Raw genomic sequence first — 15,794 nt, forward strand, 5'->3', positions numbered from 1 at the left:
TATTTCTCTATAACTTCACAGCCACCACCACCACCAGCATCGCCACCACCATTCCACCACCACCACCACCATTGTTGATGTTGTCACAGCTGCTGCGGCTGCCGTCATCGCCACCGCTATCAATATTCGATGTCAACAACCGAGGTTGATCCAAGAAATTAAAAGTTCAAAAATAAATTTACTAATACATATTCAAGTTTTTTTGTGTGTGTCAACAATCGAAGTTGATCCTAGTGAATGGAGTCAACAACCAAAGATGATACAAATAACTAGAAAATATTTCAGTTCAGTTGTGTCAACAATGGAAGTTGATCCTAATGAATGGGGTCAACCAATATAAGTGGGATCAACAATGAAAGTTGACCCAAAAAGGTGGAACCCATGAACAATGTTTCCAGATTATAGTGTCAACAACCAAAGTTGATCCCTTTAAGTGGGATCATCGATGGAAGTTGATCCACAAAAAATGGGATCAACAGTTGGAGTTGACACCATTTATATAAGGTCTTCCTGTAAAATCAATATACCTGGAACCTGCAAACTGACATATCCTTAATAAACAAAAGAATAATATTCATAAAAATAAATCAGAATATATGTCATTACAAAAATAACAAGTCCAAACCACAAAGCATAAAAAAAAAGAAACATCCAACTACTCTGAAACCTCAAAAAGATGCAAAAAAAAAAAAGTTGTTGTGAATCAACTTCAATATATCAAGCCCTTTCGCGCTAGAGCAGTGAATCAAAAATCTCAGCAACAACCATCTTTGGCCTGCAACAACCAAAGTTTGACACACACAAAAAAGATACATATATGAATGAGTGAACTTGGCGTGAGTCGAACAAGCATCATCTGACATTGAGTCAGTTATGCTACCAATGCACCACAAAATTCAATATTTGAAGATTTTTACAAGGAAATTAAGCTATTTTTTTAGCAAACCTGATTTAAACTACAAGCATGACTATACTGATCCAAGGAAATGTTGTCAAAAAATAGGAGTTGATCCCATAAATGGGATAAACAACTGTAGTTGATCCATAAAAACCGAAGACCTCTACTACCGTCACTACAACTACACCTGCCACAATCACCACCACCTCCACTATAACAACATCCAGTACCACCAGAACTAATACCAGTCTTGATCTTCAATAAATCAAGCATGCAAAACTTAAAAATATGTATGAATCATGTAAAAAAACTTGAAATATCACTTCTGGTATAGACTACGGAGCAAATCACCATGCCCAACAATTAACAGAGTGGCGAGAAGTAATAAATAGTAAATTGTAGTGACATACCCAACTCATAAAATCACCACCAATACCATCATTTGTATACGTTTTTTTTTTGAAAGCAAGAAGTAATCATCACCACTAAAACATAGAGATTTTTAAGCACAAGTTTATGTGAAAATCAACAAATTAACCAAAAAATTTATCTTCCGTATTTCTTAGATTTATCTTTTAAATTCGTATTCTCTACATTTTGAAATTTAAAGATTCATAATCGACACTAATTACAATGAAAATCAGAGATAAAACTTACCTTTTAATTCGTTTTGATGATTGAATCTATAGATCCAATTACTGGTGACGATTTTCATCATCTCTTCCCAAATAATACATACAGTTCTTTAAGAACTAATATTGTTATCATCGGTTTTAGATAATTTGAAGCCGGATCAAGTTGAAACAAACTGAATCTGATGATATAATTCTCAAAATTAGGTTTTGAAGATTATTTTCACATTCATCCATCACCAGATTTAAGTTTTTGTAACTAATGATGAAGCTGATTATGGAATATGTAAAGACAGTGGAGTAGGAGGTGGTGCTGGAGATGATGGTGGTGGAATTTGGTTCGATCGATTTTTCGTGATGGTAGGACACGAATATGATGGCGACAGAGACGGTTGCGGTGGAGATAAACTGAGTTTTAATGTTTTTGAGAAGCATCGATCAATAGATTAAGAAGTAATAGAAGTCTGGGAGGTGTATTAAATGAAAGTATAATTAATTGGATTTCCTTGTTTTTGGATTAGAGGTATTAATATAGTGGACAAGGGTATTTGTGAAGCCCATAAAACAAAGGGCGATTACATAATTATCACCATAATGTTTAGCGAAATTACCCTTTCATTTTGTCGTTTGAGTGCTGTTGCAATACGGGGCATGGGATACATGCGCAACTGGATACGTCCTAGTATTATACGGATTGGTATAAATCAAATTCGGTCAAAAATCTGGTCAATGGTTGGTGATTTGGAAATAATACGAAACGACATACATACGTGTATAATTTGTTTTAGAAATATGTGTTGAGGGGTGAATATTATATTGGTTCTACACGTCATAATCATAGCTTTGACAACACCTAGCAGTAAAATAGTATGAGGAAGAACTTGCTTTCCATTATACTATGTATCTCCTTTTATAGACTTTCCTAAAAGCCCTTCCTTTTTTTGACCTCATGACACATGTCCTTGAACCTTCTTAATTACTACTAATGCCCACTCCTCCTAATATACACTCTAAATATCTCACTAATTCCTTCCTTGTCATATGGATATACTTTATGGGCTTGGCCTCTAGTCCCCAAGTCTCTATTCTTCATAATATAACCTTCTACTATTCCATTAATTACTCCCTTATCCTTTTTATCTTATGGATATAATCCATTGGACGTGGGCCTTAGTTCCCAGGTCCCATACGTTTCATGATGTGTTTGTCCTCCCCTTAGGAGTTCCCTATCCCTGCTAAGGGGTAACTATTTTCATGTATCAACATTATTCCCCTAACTTTGGGTTAATTTTCAAATAACCCAATAGTCAATTGGTTCCCTTACGCGTGTTCCCTCCCCTTAGAGGTAGGAAAGGGGCTCCCTTTATCAGTCCCACGTTTATTGCGGCGGTTAGTCTTTCTGCTACGTGTCAGAAACTTTTTCATTTTCTTTCAGGTACTCCACTTTTGTAACCGCCACGTCTTATCTTGAGATCGCCTATATATATGTTCATCAAATCATTTCTTCATAATTTGTTTTACCTTGTTGTTTCCTTCCCTCATTCTGAATTTATTACATACGGGCCATGTCAGGCAGTTATTCTAGTAGTAGTTCATCCGAGGAGGAGGAATCCGAGGAAGAGGTGGGTACAAAGACAGAGAAGATAGATCCCATAGGGCAAGAAGTGTTGCAATTACCCCACACACAGATGGCACGGCGTACACGATCGAGGAGATCGTGCATAATCCTGATTTGAAGCACGCGTTAAGTTTGAAGGCTCTTCGCGATGGTCAGCGTGCTCCCTCCATTGATGATATTCTAATTATGCACCTTCTTAACCCTTCTATGTTACCTTATTCCCTTGTACTTGGGTGGCTCATGTACCCTGAATCGGATAAGCCGACCACCTTTTCATTCAAGAAATTCCCGTGTATGGCTATTCATCATGGTGATTATAGTCTCTATACCATTGAGATTCGTTCTATGGTGGTAACGCCGTCCATATGGCTAGGTGTCTTACATTAGTTCCAACCCCGACCATGTGACCGCCCTTCGTTCGGCGGGCATTGAGGAAGCCATGGATTTATCCTTCCACCGGGAGGTGGTCAGGCGTAAGCGCGACGTGACGCGGCTCGCTGTCGTTGGGTGTCTCCTGTTTATACTCTCTTTTTTTGCGTGGGGGAGGCTACCATCTCTTGGGTATGTAGTCACGCATACAAGATTGCATGTTCACGGTAATCATTTTTACAATGAGGTGGTTTTTTTTGAGGCTTTGAACGATAAAAATAGAGATTTATGGGCTTATCTATTATATTGCAAAGATGACTTGCGCAATGAGAAGGTGAGAAAGAATCAGTTGTCGACAAAGTGGGAAAGAGGGGTTAAGTCTGAGGTCGTTGGTCAGAGTGAGAAATTGACTCCCATCGCCAAAGGAAAATCTAAGGTAACTGAGGATGAGAAACCTCCTTCGCCTCGCCCAACAGGCGAATGTTTACTCTCCAGTTTTATCCGTGCTCATGACGCTCTTTACGGCTCGGTGGTTCTGACTGCGCGGACTCCTCCTCCCGACCTTGTCATTAAGTGTAATCGACGCGCCTTTTTCCCTCTCTGGATCAAGTACTGGGCTCCGAGGTTGGTCAATAAGAAAGTCATGCCTCCCCTTAGAAATAAAAAGAATCCCTGCACCGAGTTGTCAGACTTCATTTTATTCAGTCTTTGTCATTATATTTCGAGTATAGTCCTCGAGATACTATTAAGAGCGAGCTTATGCCCATGAATGTATAGATATCACGCGGCGTTTCTTTTCCTCTAGCTCCGATATTTTTGGGTGGTATATATAGTCATTTGGATTTGCTTTGCCATGATGTCCGTAGAGTTGATGCAATCCATGAGGTCGAGACTTTTTTTCCTGTTTCTTTCATGAAAGCGTGGTCCTATGTATTCTCCTGATCCTCACTTGTTAGCGTTTCTTCGTGAAGAGGAGGTTCAACATGACGATGGAACTCTTGGTACGTCTATTGCTATTTATAGTTATCCGAGAATGGATCTTTGTCGCGGTAAAGGAAAAGTGACTAAAGGTGGTATAACGAAATTTATGGATATAGTCAAGAACTTCAAACCTTTTCCTTACCATGATGGTCGTTCTGGTCTGGCGCATTACGATTTCACATCTCCACTAGAAGGTTCGAATTTGGACTCGTCACAAGCTTTATCGGCGTCGGATTTTGATTCAGTAATGGCAGTGTTGGTGGTTATCTCCCTGGTTTTCATGACGGTAAATTTAAGGCGATGTTTTGTGATCCTGACTGCACGGCTTGACAGGTGGGGTTTGACCAATGGGTTCCTTTTCCCTTTCTACCTTGGACCGATTCTGATACTGCGGTGATTGTTGCTAGCTTAGATTGCTTCATCTTCAAAGTCCCAACTCGTCTGAGTGATCGTGGGATTAACTTTTCTTTCCAACATCCTATGCATGAGCACTTTTTGGCAGTTAATGAGTTGGCTCATGAATACCGAAATCACATTTGTCGTCGCGCCCTAAACTTTGTTTTGCATGACTGATGTCTGAAAAAGCAGGGGTCAACAACCACACTCAATATTTCGCTTAATAAAGTATATCAAAGAGTTATATCTCTCTTTCTTGATTCAATTCTTTCTCAAGCAAATAGAAATCTGCGAGTCTTTATTGAATACAAGAGAAATCACTTGAACAGTACCAAAGACCAATGTTCAAGGATCGATCAATTTCAATCAACAACCAAAGGTCGGATTTCCAATTGATTGATTCAAACGCACAACCTGTGATATTTCAATTATATAACAAAATATAATGCGGAATAGAAATAACACAGACACTAGAATTTTTTTAACGAGGAAACCGCAAATGCAGAAAAACCTCGGGACCTAGTCCAGATTGAACACACACTATATTAAGCCGATACATACACTAGCCTACTACAAACTAACTTCGGTATGGACTGTAGTTGAACCCCAATCAATCTCACACCAAGGTACAGTTGCGCTCCTTACGTCTCTGATCCCAGCAGGATACTACGCACTTGATTCCCTTAGCTGATCTCACCCACAACTAAGAGTTGCTACGACCCAAAGTCAAAGACTTTAATAAACAAATCTGTATCACACAGAAAAGTCTACAGAATAGATAAATCTGTCACCCACAGATAAACCTACAAGTTTTTGTTCCGTCTTTTGATAAATCAAGGTGAACAGGAACCAATTGATAACCCGGACTTATATTCCCAAAGAACATCCTAGTATTATCAATCACCTCACAATAATCTTAATCGACGCGGCGAAAGAAGATATCTTGGAATTACAAACGATGAAATGAAGATATTTGTGACTACTTTTATATCTTGCCTATCGGAGATATTAATCTCAATCCAATCATTACGATTATACTCAACACGATAGAATCAGCAAGATCGGATCACACAACTACGAGAAAGTAGTATCGGTCTGGCTTCACAATCCCAATGAAGTCTTTAAGTCGTTAACCTGGTTTTTAAGAAGAAACCAAAGGTTAAAGGAGAATCGACTCTAGCTAATACAACTAGTATCACACATGAGGTGTGGGGATTAGGTTTCCCAGTTTCTAGAGTTCTCCCTTATATAGTCCTTCAAATCAGGGTTTGCAATCAATGTTAGCTTAGTAACAAAGCATTCAATATTCACCATTAGATGAAAACCTGATTAGATTCAAGCTAATATCTTTCAACCGTTGGATCGAAAACTTAGCTTGTTACACATAAATGAAATGCACGATTTTAGGTTTGTGTAACCGTACCCAAACATGTACATTTGTTGGTTCAACAACAGTTAGCCATATGAGCACTTTCATATCAACCATATTATTCTTCGCCATAACTAGTTCAAATAACCTTTTAGTCGATGAAGATCCACTAGTTCCTTGAGTAGTACTTCGTCTTGTATGATGATCACCATGGAGTTCTTGATCTCAACTACACTTTCTATCCTGGTCTGAGACATTAGCTATAATAGACTAGAAATCAAGACTTATAGTTTTGATCACTAACATTGACAAACATGCTTGAGATAGAAACACATGCGAGTTCGAACGAGCAACGCTCTAACAATTTCCTCCTCCTGTTCTGGTTTACGAGGATCTTAAAGTGCTACACGCGTCCGATCACGTCAAACTTGATGATGGAGTAGCCGAGGAACATGGTTTTAATCCGGGTACTAAAGGACACCCCTTTGAACCACTAGTGATTTCCTCGGATCCTCCTGTGGGACACGAGCCTATAAGGAAAAAGAAATGGTCAAATCCTTTTTATGGCAAGAAACTTCTTACGCTTCATATTCCAAGACCTATCGCCAGTCTTCCTACAACGCAGGTGTGTCTCATGTTTAGTTATACGGTCGGTATGTACGAATTCACGAATTATACTCTTATAATTCGCGAACTTACCTTGATTCTAGTGTCGATCAAGAGAAACCGAGCCCGTTCCAATATCAGAGTCTAAGTATCAGACCAGTTAGCAAGTTTTAATACAATCAATTGACTACTGTGTTTGTCTATATTCTATTTTTGTGGAATTAGCCAAAATTTAAGAATGTTGGGAATTTAATTCTCGCGTACCTTTGGAGTATGGGAAAACTTCTTATTCGAGTAAAAATAAAAATCATTTCACAGTGGTCTGGACAGACCGTCCATTTGAATTAGTTTAAAAAAATATAGACACATCAAATGCGGGCCCGTCCTTTATTGGAAAAAAGGAGCCCCGTTTTTGGGTATCTTTGTGTTTATGAGGTTATAAGAGAGTCTGGATGGATTGTCTTTCTTTAACAAATGATGCATAGTTTTCTTGTTTCGTCGTGGTTATCCAGTAAATATATAAGTGCAACTCCACCCGTAAAGAAATTTTTTGTATTATCTAGCATCCTTCACTTGTTTCGTCGTGGCTATCCAGTATCCAGGGTGCTACACCCCCTTTAAGAATCCAAGCTCTAAAACTTTCATCGGTCTATTATCTGAATTATTAGGAATTCTTTAGAGAATGATTTCGTTGTTATGCAGATAGCATTAGTTCGAGGAATCTCGCTTTTATGAGATTTTCTTTTGTAATGCAGATAGCATTAGTTCGATAACTCTCGCTTTTATTTTATTTCTCTTGTCATTAATGTTAGTTGCACAAAACTATATCCTGATTTCAAGTCTACTAAAATTAATTCTCGTACTAGGATTAGAGTATGGTAGTTGAGTATTAGATACCCCTGAACAACCATCAAAGATTGAAGAATAATCGAAGACATTTGCGAGAAGTTCATCAACAAAAGGTATGTGAAGACTGACCTATCATATTTACTCATGGCATTTACCATTCTATCTTATAAGAGTAGGTCGTATGATTTCAATATTTTTAATATTTCAAATAAGGAATTTCGATTTCAAGCTTATCTCCATAAATCTTTCGAAATATGATTCAAGCGATAGACGTTCTTAGATCCTTAACAATCTTGGTTAAGAACAACTTATCGTTCATGAACTATTTTTGTTTCAAGTTGACCATTTGGAAATTGGTTGCACAACAGTGTATACAGTCAATAGATATTGAGAATGTTTCAAATTTATTAAAAAGAGTTCTCAGAACGGCGAAAGGTACACATTCCTAATCAATATGGAACTTCGCGAACTAAAAAGGTACGCATGCCCGATATACATACCCTTTGGATCTGAGTTCAGGAATATGGGAAGGTGCGCATACCCTGTACACATACCCCTTTTATCTGACTTTCACGAATTAGAAAAGGTGTACATACCCGTTATGCATATACTTCATGATATAAAAACTATTACACGGTTGATTTGTTAACAAATACAAAGACTTGTTTCTATCTTCGAAAATGAATAAAGCTTAATAGTTTTTATATCACGAAGGAAAAATTGTGTATTCACGTTAAAGTGATTTGATTTTGTAGGTTAACTAGAGGAGAATATCAGCATGGTAAAATTATTACCGTTTTGTTGATGGATTTGTGGCCGTGTGGGTCGATAAACCATATTGATTCAAGGATATGCTGGATATTTCATGTCTGACTTAAGGAGTCAATCCCTCCCTCCTAATTTTTATTCCCTCCTCAAATCCAATCTTTGCTCCTATTAACAGGACTCCAAAATTTCTTTCTTCTGTATCTATTTCTGGTATCTAGACAAGCTATTAACATTTGTCTAATAACATTATATTTAGCGTCGCCTTAACAATCGAAGTGCAATTCCTTGTAAAAATGTTAGTGAGAAGCGTCCATGTTTGCACCTATCTTGTCTTGGTTCCAACATTATCTTATCTTGTAAAAATGATGAATGCTAGAAATAAACGACTTCTCTTTCTATGAAGAAAATATTAGAGCATTATTTGTTATCTTGTGCATGGAGCCGATCATTGGCATGGAAAATTAAAAAAATCAATAAAATATAAGTAGAAAATAAAACAGTTTGACAACATTTTGTCAGCGTGATAAACACTGTTTTTCGTATGTACCCAATCAAAAGATTCAAAACCAACTACTTAGAGCTTCTCCAATGGTGGTTGTGTGTATTCTCTAGATGGCGACACATACAAGACATCCTTATTCCAATTTTTCCTTAATTTCAGGGAGAAAAACTAATTCATCTCCAATGGTATTGTTTGTGAAGTTTTATGAACTAAATGTAAATTTTATTTCTAGTAATTTTTAAATTTTATTAGAACTAAAAATGGTTATTTAATATATTATAATTAATTTAGGTAAGCAAAAGCTTACTAGAATAGCTGAACATTGTCAAGGTGAATGTCTAAAACTTGATATTCACCTTGAAAATGTCTAACAAAATTAAGCCACGTCATCTTCACATTGATTTAAGAAGTTGGGGTTGGAGAAGAATTTTGAGAAAAATGAATATCTATCTATGTGGACTTAAACATTTATCTTCATATGCATTCCATTGGAGAAGCTCTTATAGTCAAAGAGCCGTCTCTGGTCTAAGGAGTTACTTCCATGTACGGAACGAATTAACATATAAAAAAAGTTAAATATAGAGTATAGACGGGCCTAAATATTACACCATGAGCGTACTGCAAAACAAAGAAAGATGTAAATTTGGGAACAACACAACAACAAAAAAAAAAAAAGTGAAACAAAAAGATCATAGTTCTAGAACACAGATATTTTGTAGGTGTTTAACAAATTCAAGCTACATTAACTAAATATTAGGCATACCTGAGTACCCATAGCTTCATCTTCAGGTTGTGGCTGATAAAAATCCATCATTTGTTTGGTTAGCTTGAGATTCGGGAAAAAAGTTTTCATCATCTAACAAATAACTCATATTTTGATCATTAGAAGTATTGACAAATACACAATGAGGTGAAGGGGGTTCTAATTCTGATTCTGAAGTATCATCACATGAATCACTCAAATCATAATTACTAAACTCAAAAAAAAGATTTTTTGGGTTCACCCATCTTCATCTTCATATTTCCTTATTCTTCTTCTTATATCTTAATAATAATGTTATAACAAAACAATCCCACAAATATAACTCACTAATCACAAATTAATCAGTTATTAATCATAACAATAACACTAATTAATAATCACACTAACTAAGTTAATCATTAAGGGTAAAGTAGGTATTTTAAAAAAAAATCAGATAAGGGGTGATTGGAAATTACTACCAATAACCACCCCAAAAACTTGAGAGTAGTCCCCCCCAAATTTTTTGAGTAGTCCCCAAAAAATCGTTCAAAAATATGCGATGGCTCTAGAAGTGCCAAAAAGGCCAGGCCGGCCCAAGTCTGGTCTGGCTAGACCTGCATTAGCAGGCCAAAGCCTGGCCTGGCCCGGCCCGTAAGTAGACAGATCTGGCCAGGCCCAGTCTCAAAGCAGGCCCTGGTTAGGCTCAACCTTTCAGCCTGTTGGTCAGTTATGGCCAGGCCTGCTTTAGCCTGGGCCTGTATAAGCCTGCCATGGCCTGTATACATGGTTAGGCCTGTCAATATTTGTCTGATATCCGGAATCCGTTTCCGAGTATTCGAGATCCTATAGGATTTTATCTGTTTTATCGGATATCGGATCGGATAATCTATCGAATAATTCTTCCTTAATATATCAGAATCGAATTAGGCTCTATCCGAATTATTAATATCCGATATCCGATAGAACAAGGACTTATTTGTGATTTACCCTAACCATATTAAATTCGAGTAGAAGAGTAAGGAAAAATATCCGATATCCGATATGAAATGTCTGAGAAATTGAACTTAAATTTAAATTATGAACATGTTTTATAGGATGTTTAACATTTTTTATCGGAACCATATATTATCGGGTAAATATTCGTTATCCGATAGCTTAGCGTATCGGAATCGATATATAATTTTGATATCCTATTGGATATTATCGGATATCCGATAACGCTTAACCTATCAGATACGGATTTCCAAATATCCGACAGATATTCCTCCATTGACACCCCTATACATGGTCACAACACAAATATGTCTGTATATGTTTGTTTATTCCAAAAAAATATGAGCGACAACGGGGGCTCGAACTCATGTGTTCTGTTGTTGTAAAACTTAAGAAGTCATCTATTACCACCAAACTTGGTAGGCTTCCATGATTGATTTTTGCATTCAAACTAATTTTGTCCAATAATTACAATAATTTAACATAATCCCCTATTATGGTTGATAACTACAAAAACGGAGATAAATAGGTTTATGAAACTAAATCTTACCAAGGATATCATAATACCATATTTAAATTTTGAAGGTGGATGTTACCAAAAATGTTTAAGTATTTTCATAAGTTTTTTTCCCCTTGGCTACCCAATAAATACTAGAAAATTTTATATCATTGTCTCTTATTATCTTATTTATTTATGGTAAGCATGGATCGCTCATAATGTATTTTGTGTGATTTTTTCACACTTTACATATTTATAGTCGAGATTGAATGTCCCTAATTGAAATTCAGAATAAAATATTCTCGAATATTCTTAATAGTTAATTTTTATATAGATTCTGTACATCGACAGAACCAGCACCAGAGTTTCGCAGACCGATTGGTTGCACTAAAAACCTAAAGGAGGTAGTACATGGAGAACTCGTGTTCGAGTCTTTGTTATAGCACCTTTTTACACTTCAAAAAGAACTAACAGTATCACAGGCTAGCCCGGCCAGGCCTGGTAAGGCCCAGTTTAACGCAGGCATGGCTTCTTTATAGGCTCTTCAGGCCAGGCCTTCCAGGCCTGCTTATTTAAGAGGCCAACCCATGCCAGGCCGACAAAAAGCAGACCGGGCCAGGCCAGGCCGGCCTGTTTGACACCTCATGGCTCCTTTTGGGTAAGGCGACACTCAGAGTTCTGAGGATCGGGCGATATCATGTGTCAACTCACTCCAAAATCGGTTTTCAAAAACTAAGTTTTTTCCAGTTTCTATTGATCAAATCTTGTTATATCTTTCTCTGATTCTGTTTTTAATGATCTCTATAACCTTATTAACCCATAGTTCTTTATAATTAATGATTGTGGAATCGAGTTTTTAAACTCTGAATCTTTCAGTTTGACTTACTTTCCTTTCTATTTAGATTTCTCTCAAATTTTTTATGGTGCTCATTGATTCAATGGAAGCTTAATTTATTCGTGCAGGTCTCCTGTTTTCTCAACATGCGGGGAATCTAGTGGTGGAGTTTCAGAATGCAGTCTGCATTTGAAATACAAGTAATGGTGTTAATGACAGTGGTTCTCACCGTCTTCTCATGTTAGATGGTCCAAAGTAGTAGATTTATCTCCCTGAATCCCATTATAGGTAACCAGAATAGAATCTTAAATTATCCAAGATTGCATATCAATTTTCATAATCAATCGAATCATCAAGATCTTCATCCAAAAAGTCAACTAAAATTTCAATTTTTTTTACCTCCTAAATTGTTGCGTAATCAAAGGCGAGAGTTAAGGATGGAAGGAAACTACATGCAACTTTCCGGCTTTATACCACATAATATATATCATTCTCATAAATGTTATATATTTTCTTCGGATTTCTTTTTGGATACTCGGATCAGAAAAGTTATGCGTGGAAGGAATATTTTTCCTATTTATATGTCTCTATTTTTTCATAGTCAGATACTACCTCAGAACAACATCTACTATCAAGCCATTTACCTTCTGAAAAACCCTAAGATGTCTTATTCTAATGATAACCGCATCAACCTACTCTTTAGGAAACTCAGAAATGTAGCCATTGAATTACCACCAGTTGAAAGGCGTGTAGTTGGTTCTGCTCAAAACATTAATGCTGCTGTAGAAGAATGGAAAACTGGTGGCCAAGGAAAAAATCAAAATGAAAACCGTAAGGGCTGCAGTGAACTCTCTTTGGAGGCAATAACAAAATCAAGAGATTCGAGTCATGGGTCATAACCTAATGTTGATAAGGCTTAATAATGAAGAGGAACAAAATGAAGTCATTCAAAATGGTCCTTGGATCATTGGTGGTGCATTGTTTGCAGTTCAAAAATATTTCACTCATATACCTCTGCAAGATTATGAGTTCAAGCATCAGATCTTCACCATCCAATTCAAATACCTCAAACTGGAGCACATGAACGTAGTAATCATTGATGAAGCTTTGGAGTTTATGGGTAGGAAAATATCAACTAGTCCACAAAAATGCAGACCCAGGTATGGTAATATGGTGACAACAAGGATCGAAATAGATCATAAAAATTCCTTGCATAGAGGAGGATGGTGAAAAACCATTGATGGAGGAGAGGCTTGGGTCAGATATCATTGGAGTTTACAGCCAAACAACATTTGTGATAAGTGTTGGCTAAAAAGATCATATAGACAGCAAATGCATGGAAACAAATTATCTTCTGCATTTGGATAGTCTATCTACTGCGGAATATGAAGCCTACATGCGAGAAGAAGCTGATTTTCACGAAGGAAATGATGAGAGAAGTATGGACAACTCTTTCGCACAAGATACGGCAGCAGAAGATGAAGATGATGAATCCAGACGTACCAGGAGGATGAGAAACTCAACCATGAACCAACCACCTTCTATGAACCCTCATAACTTGCATATCATACCCCCTAGCACTAGAGGAAATGATGTTACTACTACTTTGTAAAATCATACTGCTGAGATGATGGAGGCTGATATCTCAAATGCAGCATCCTTGAACCCCACAACTGAGAATCATGGATCTCCTGCTCAGGTATATACCATTCACTACTTTTTTTCAACTTTTTTTACTGTTAATTTTTGGTATTCTTACCTGCACTCAGCACATAACCACCACTTCAACTTACTGATATTATAAAACCATCATGAAAATTATTTCTTGGAACTGTAATGGCTTTGGAGCCAAAGATACTAGGAATTGCTTGGTAGATTTAAACAAGATGCTCAATCCAGATATAATATTTTTGCAGGAAACTAAAGTTAGCTCTGATAAAATCCTAAACTACATAAGACCTTTAAATTTCCCCAAATAATTGTTATGTTCCATCGGTGGGTAGAGCTAGAGGTATATGTCTTCTTTGGAAAGACGAATTTGATCTTGATATCATTTACCAAGATAAAAATATGTTCCATTGTGTAGTTTGTAGTGATCCTGCAAAGCCAAAATGGCTTTTATCCCGTGTTTATGGGTCGCCATACCCTTAAGAAAAAACATCTCAATGGAGTTGAAAAGACAAGGGTACCCAAATATACCTCAATCTAAAACTTTTCCACCTATAAGTTCTTTTCCGAAAGTGATTGTCTATGGACTGAGTCGAGACAATACAACTAATCGGTTCACACTTAGTGTGATCGTCTATGGATACGAGATCGAGACAATACAATAACAAAGTATGTTTACTTGATAATAGGTTTGGACTTAACCAAACTCTAGCGATTGTCTATCAAGTAAAATAGGAATTAACGTTTGTGTATTTTACTTCTAATTATAATAAAACATATTATTGCGGAAATAGAAAAGTAAAAGACACGACAAGATTTTGTTAACGAGGAAACCGCAAATGCAGAAAAACCCCGGGACCTAGTCCAGAATTGAATACTCTTAAAATTAAGCCGCTATACAAAATCAAACCAACTTCGTATAGTTTAGACCAAGCAACTAAACCTATAGTTAACCTAGTTTCCTCAGTATCCTTGCGCATCCAACTTGCAGTAAGTCACGCACTTGGAACAATTCTTTTGGTTTGTATTCCAAACACTAAAGGAACAACAAATTTGTTCGGTAACAACTCTTTTCAAACAACGTGATATGAGTTTGACAAAGGCTCTTCCTTTTAATCAATAAACTCCTTTGTCGGGTCCTTAGATCAAGCTCTCAACAACTACCGAAGTAATTGTTAGACTATGCAGTCAATACTATTAATCACAAAGAAGTGTATTGATGCCGATCTACTCAACCAATCAGTCCAATCTATCACAAGGATAAACCGATTATAGTTGGATCCCTTTCCATCCGAATCAAGTATTGTGCACACCAAAGATTATGAACCCAAAAAGTCTTCTTGTCTTCAAATCTTCTTTGATCTTCAATAAACACCTGCACACAATCAACTTGAATCTTTTGTGATCAATCATACACAGAACGAAGTATGTTAACGTTGGATTATCACAAGACGTCTTTAGATCTACAAACAGTTTAAAGATCCCCGTCGATACTTCGATCTAGTTTGAGTGAATATTATATCAGAAGAGAAGATCTTCAAGCATAAAAAAACTAGGTGCAATCAAAGTTCAACAAACGTTAGTCAATCAAATCAATCGAAAACTAAAATAAACTGCAATTATCTAGTTTCCCACCAACGGTACTAATATATCTTCTCAATCCCAAAGAAGTCTTTAAACCGATCAACCGTAAGAGATTTCTCCTAATTAGGGTACTTTCCTCTCCGATAGGAGGATCCACCAGTAACAACACAACTGAGGTAGTTTTGCTGGCTTTAAGGATTATTTTGCTATAAATTCAAACTTCAATATTTATAGACAAGGAAGTTTGGACACCAAAGAATTTCCAAAACCGAATATTCTTAAATATATGCAATAAACACAAAATCGTTTTCATAATTCCTGGAAATGCACTGTCCAAATATTGACCGAAATCCCAATAGAAAAATCAATAATCAGTAAATGCACATTACTAATTATTATTTTCTAAGGATATGCATTTAATTGCTGGAAATTAAATAGCATATAAAAACTAAGAAACCTTAAATAAAAGATTCTCAATATATTTC

The sequence above is a fragment of the Papaver somniferum genome, chromosome 11 (genome assembly GCF_003573695.1).
Source record: "Papaver somniferum cultivar HN1 chromosome 11, ASM357369v1, whole genome shotgun sequence".
In the NCBI taxonomy this organism is placed as follows: Eukaryota; Viridiplantae; Streptophyta; class Magnoliopsida; order Ranunculales; family Papaveraceae; genus Papaver; species Papaver somniferum.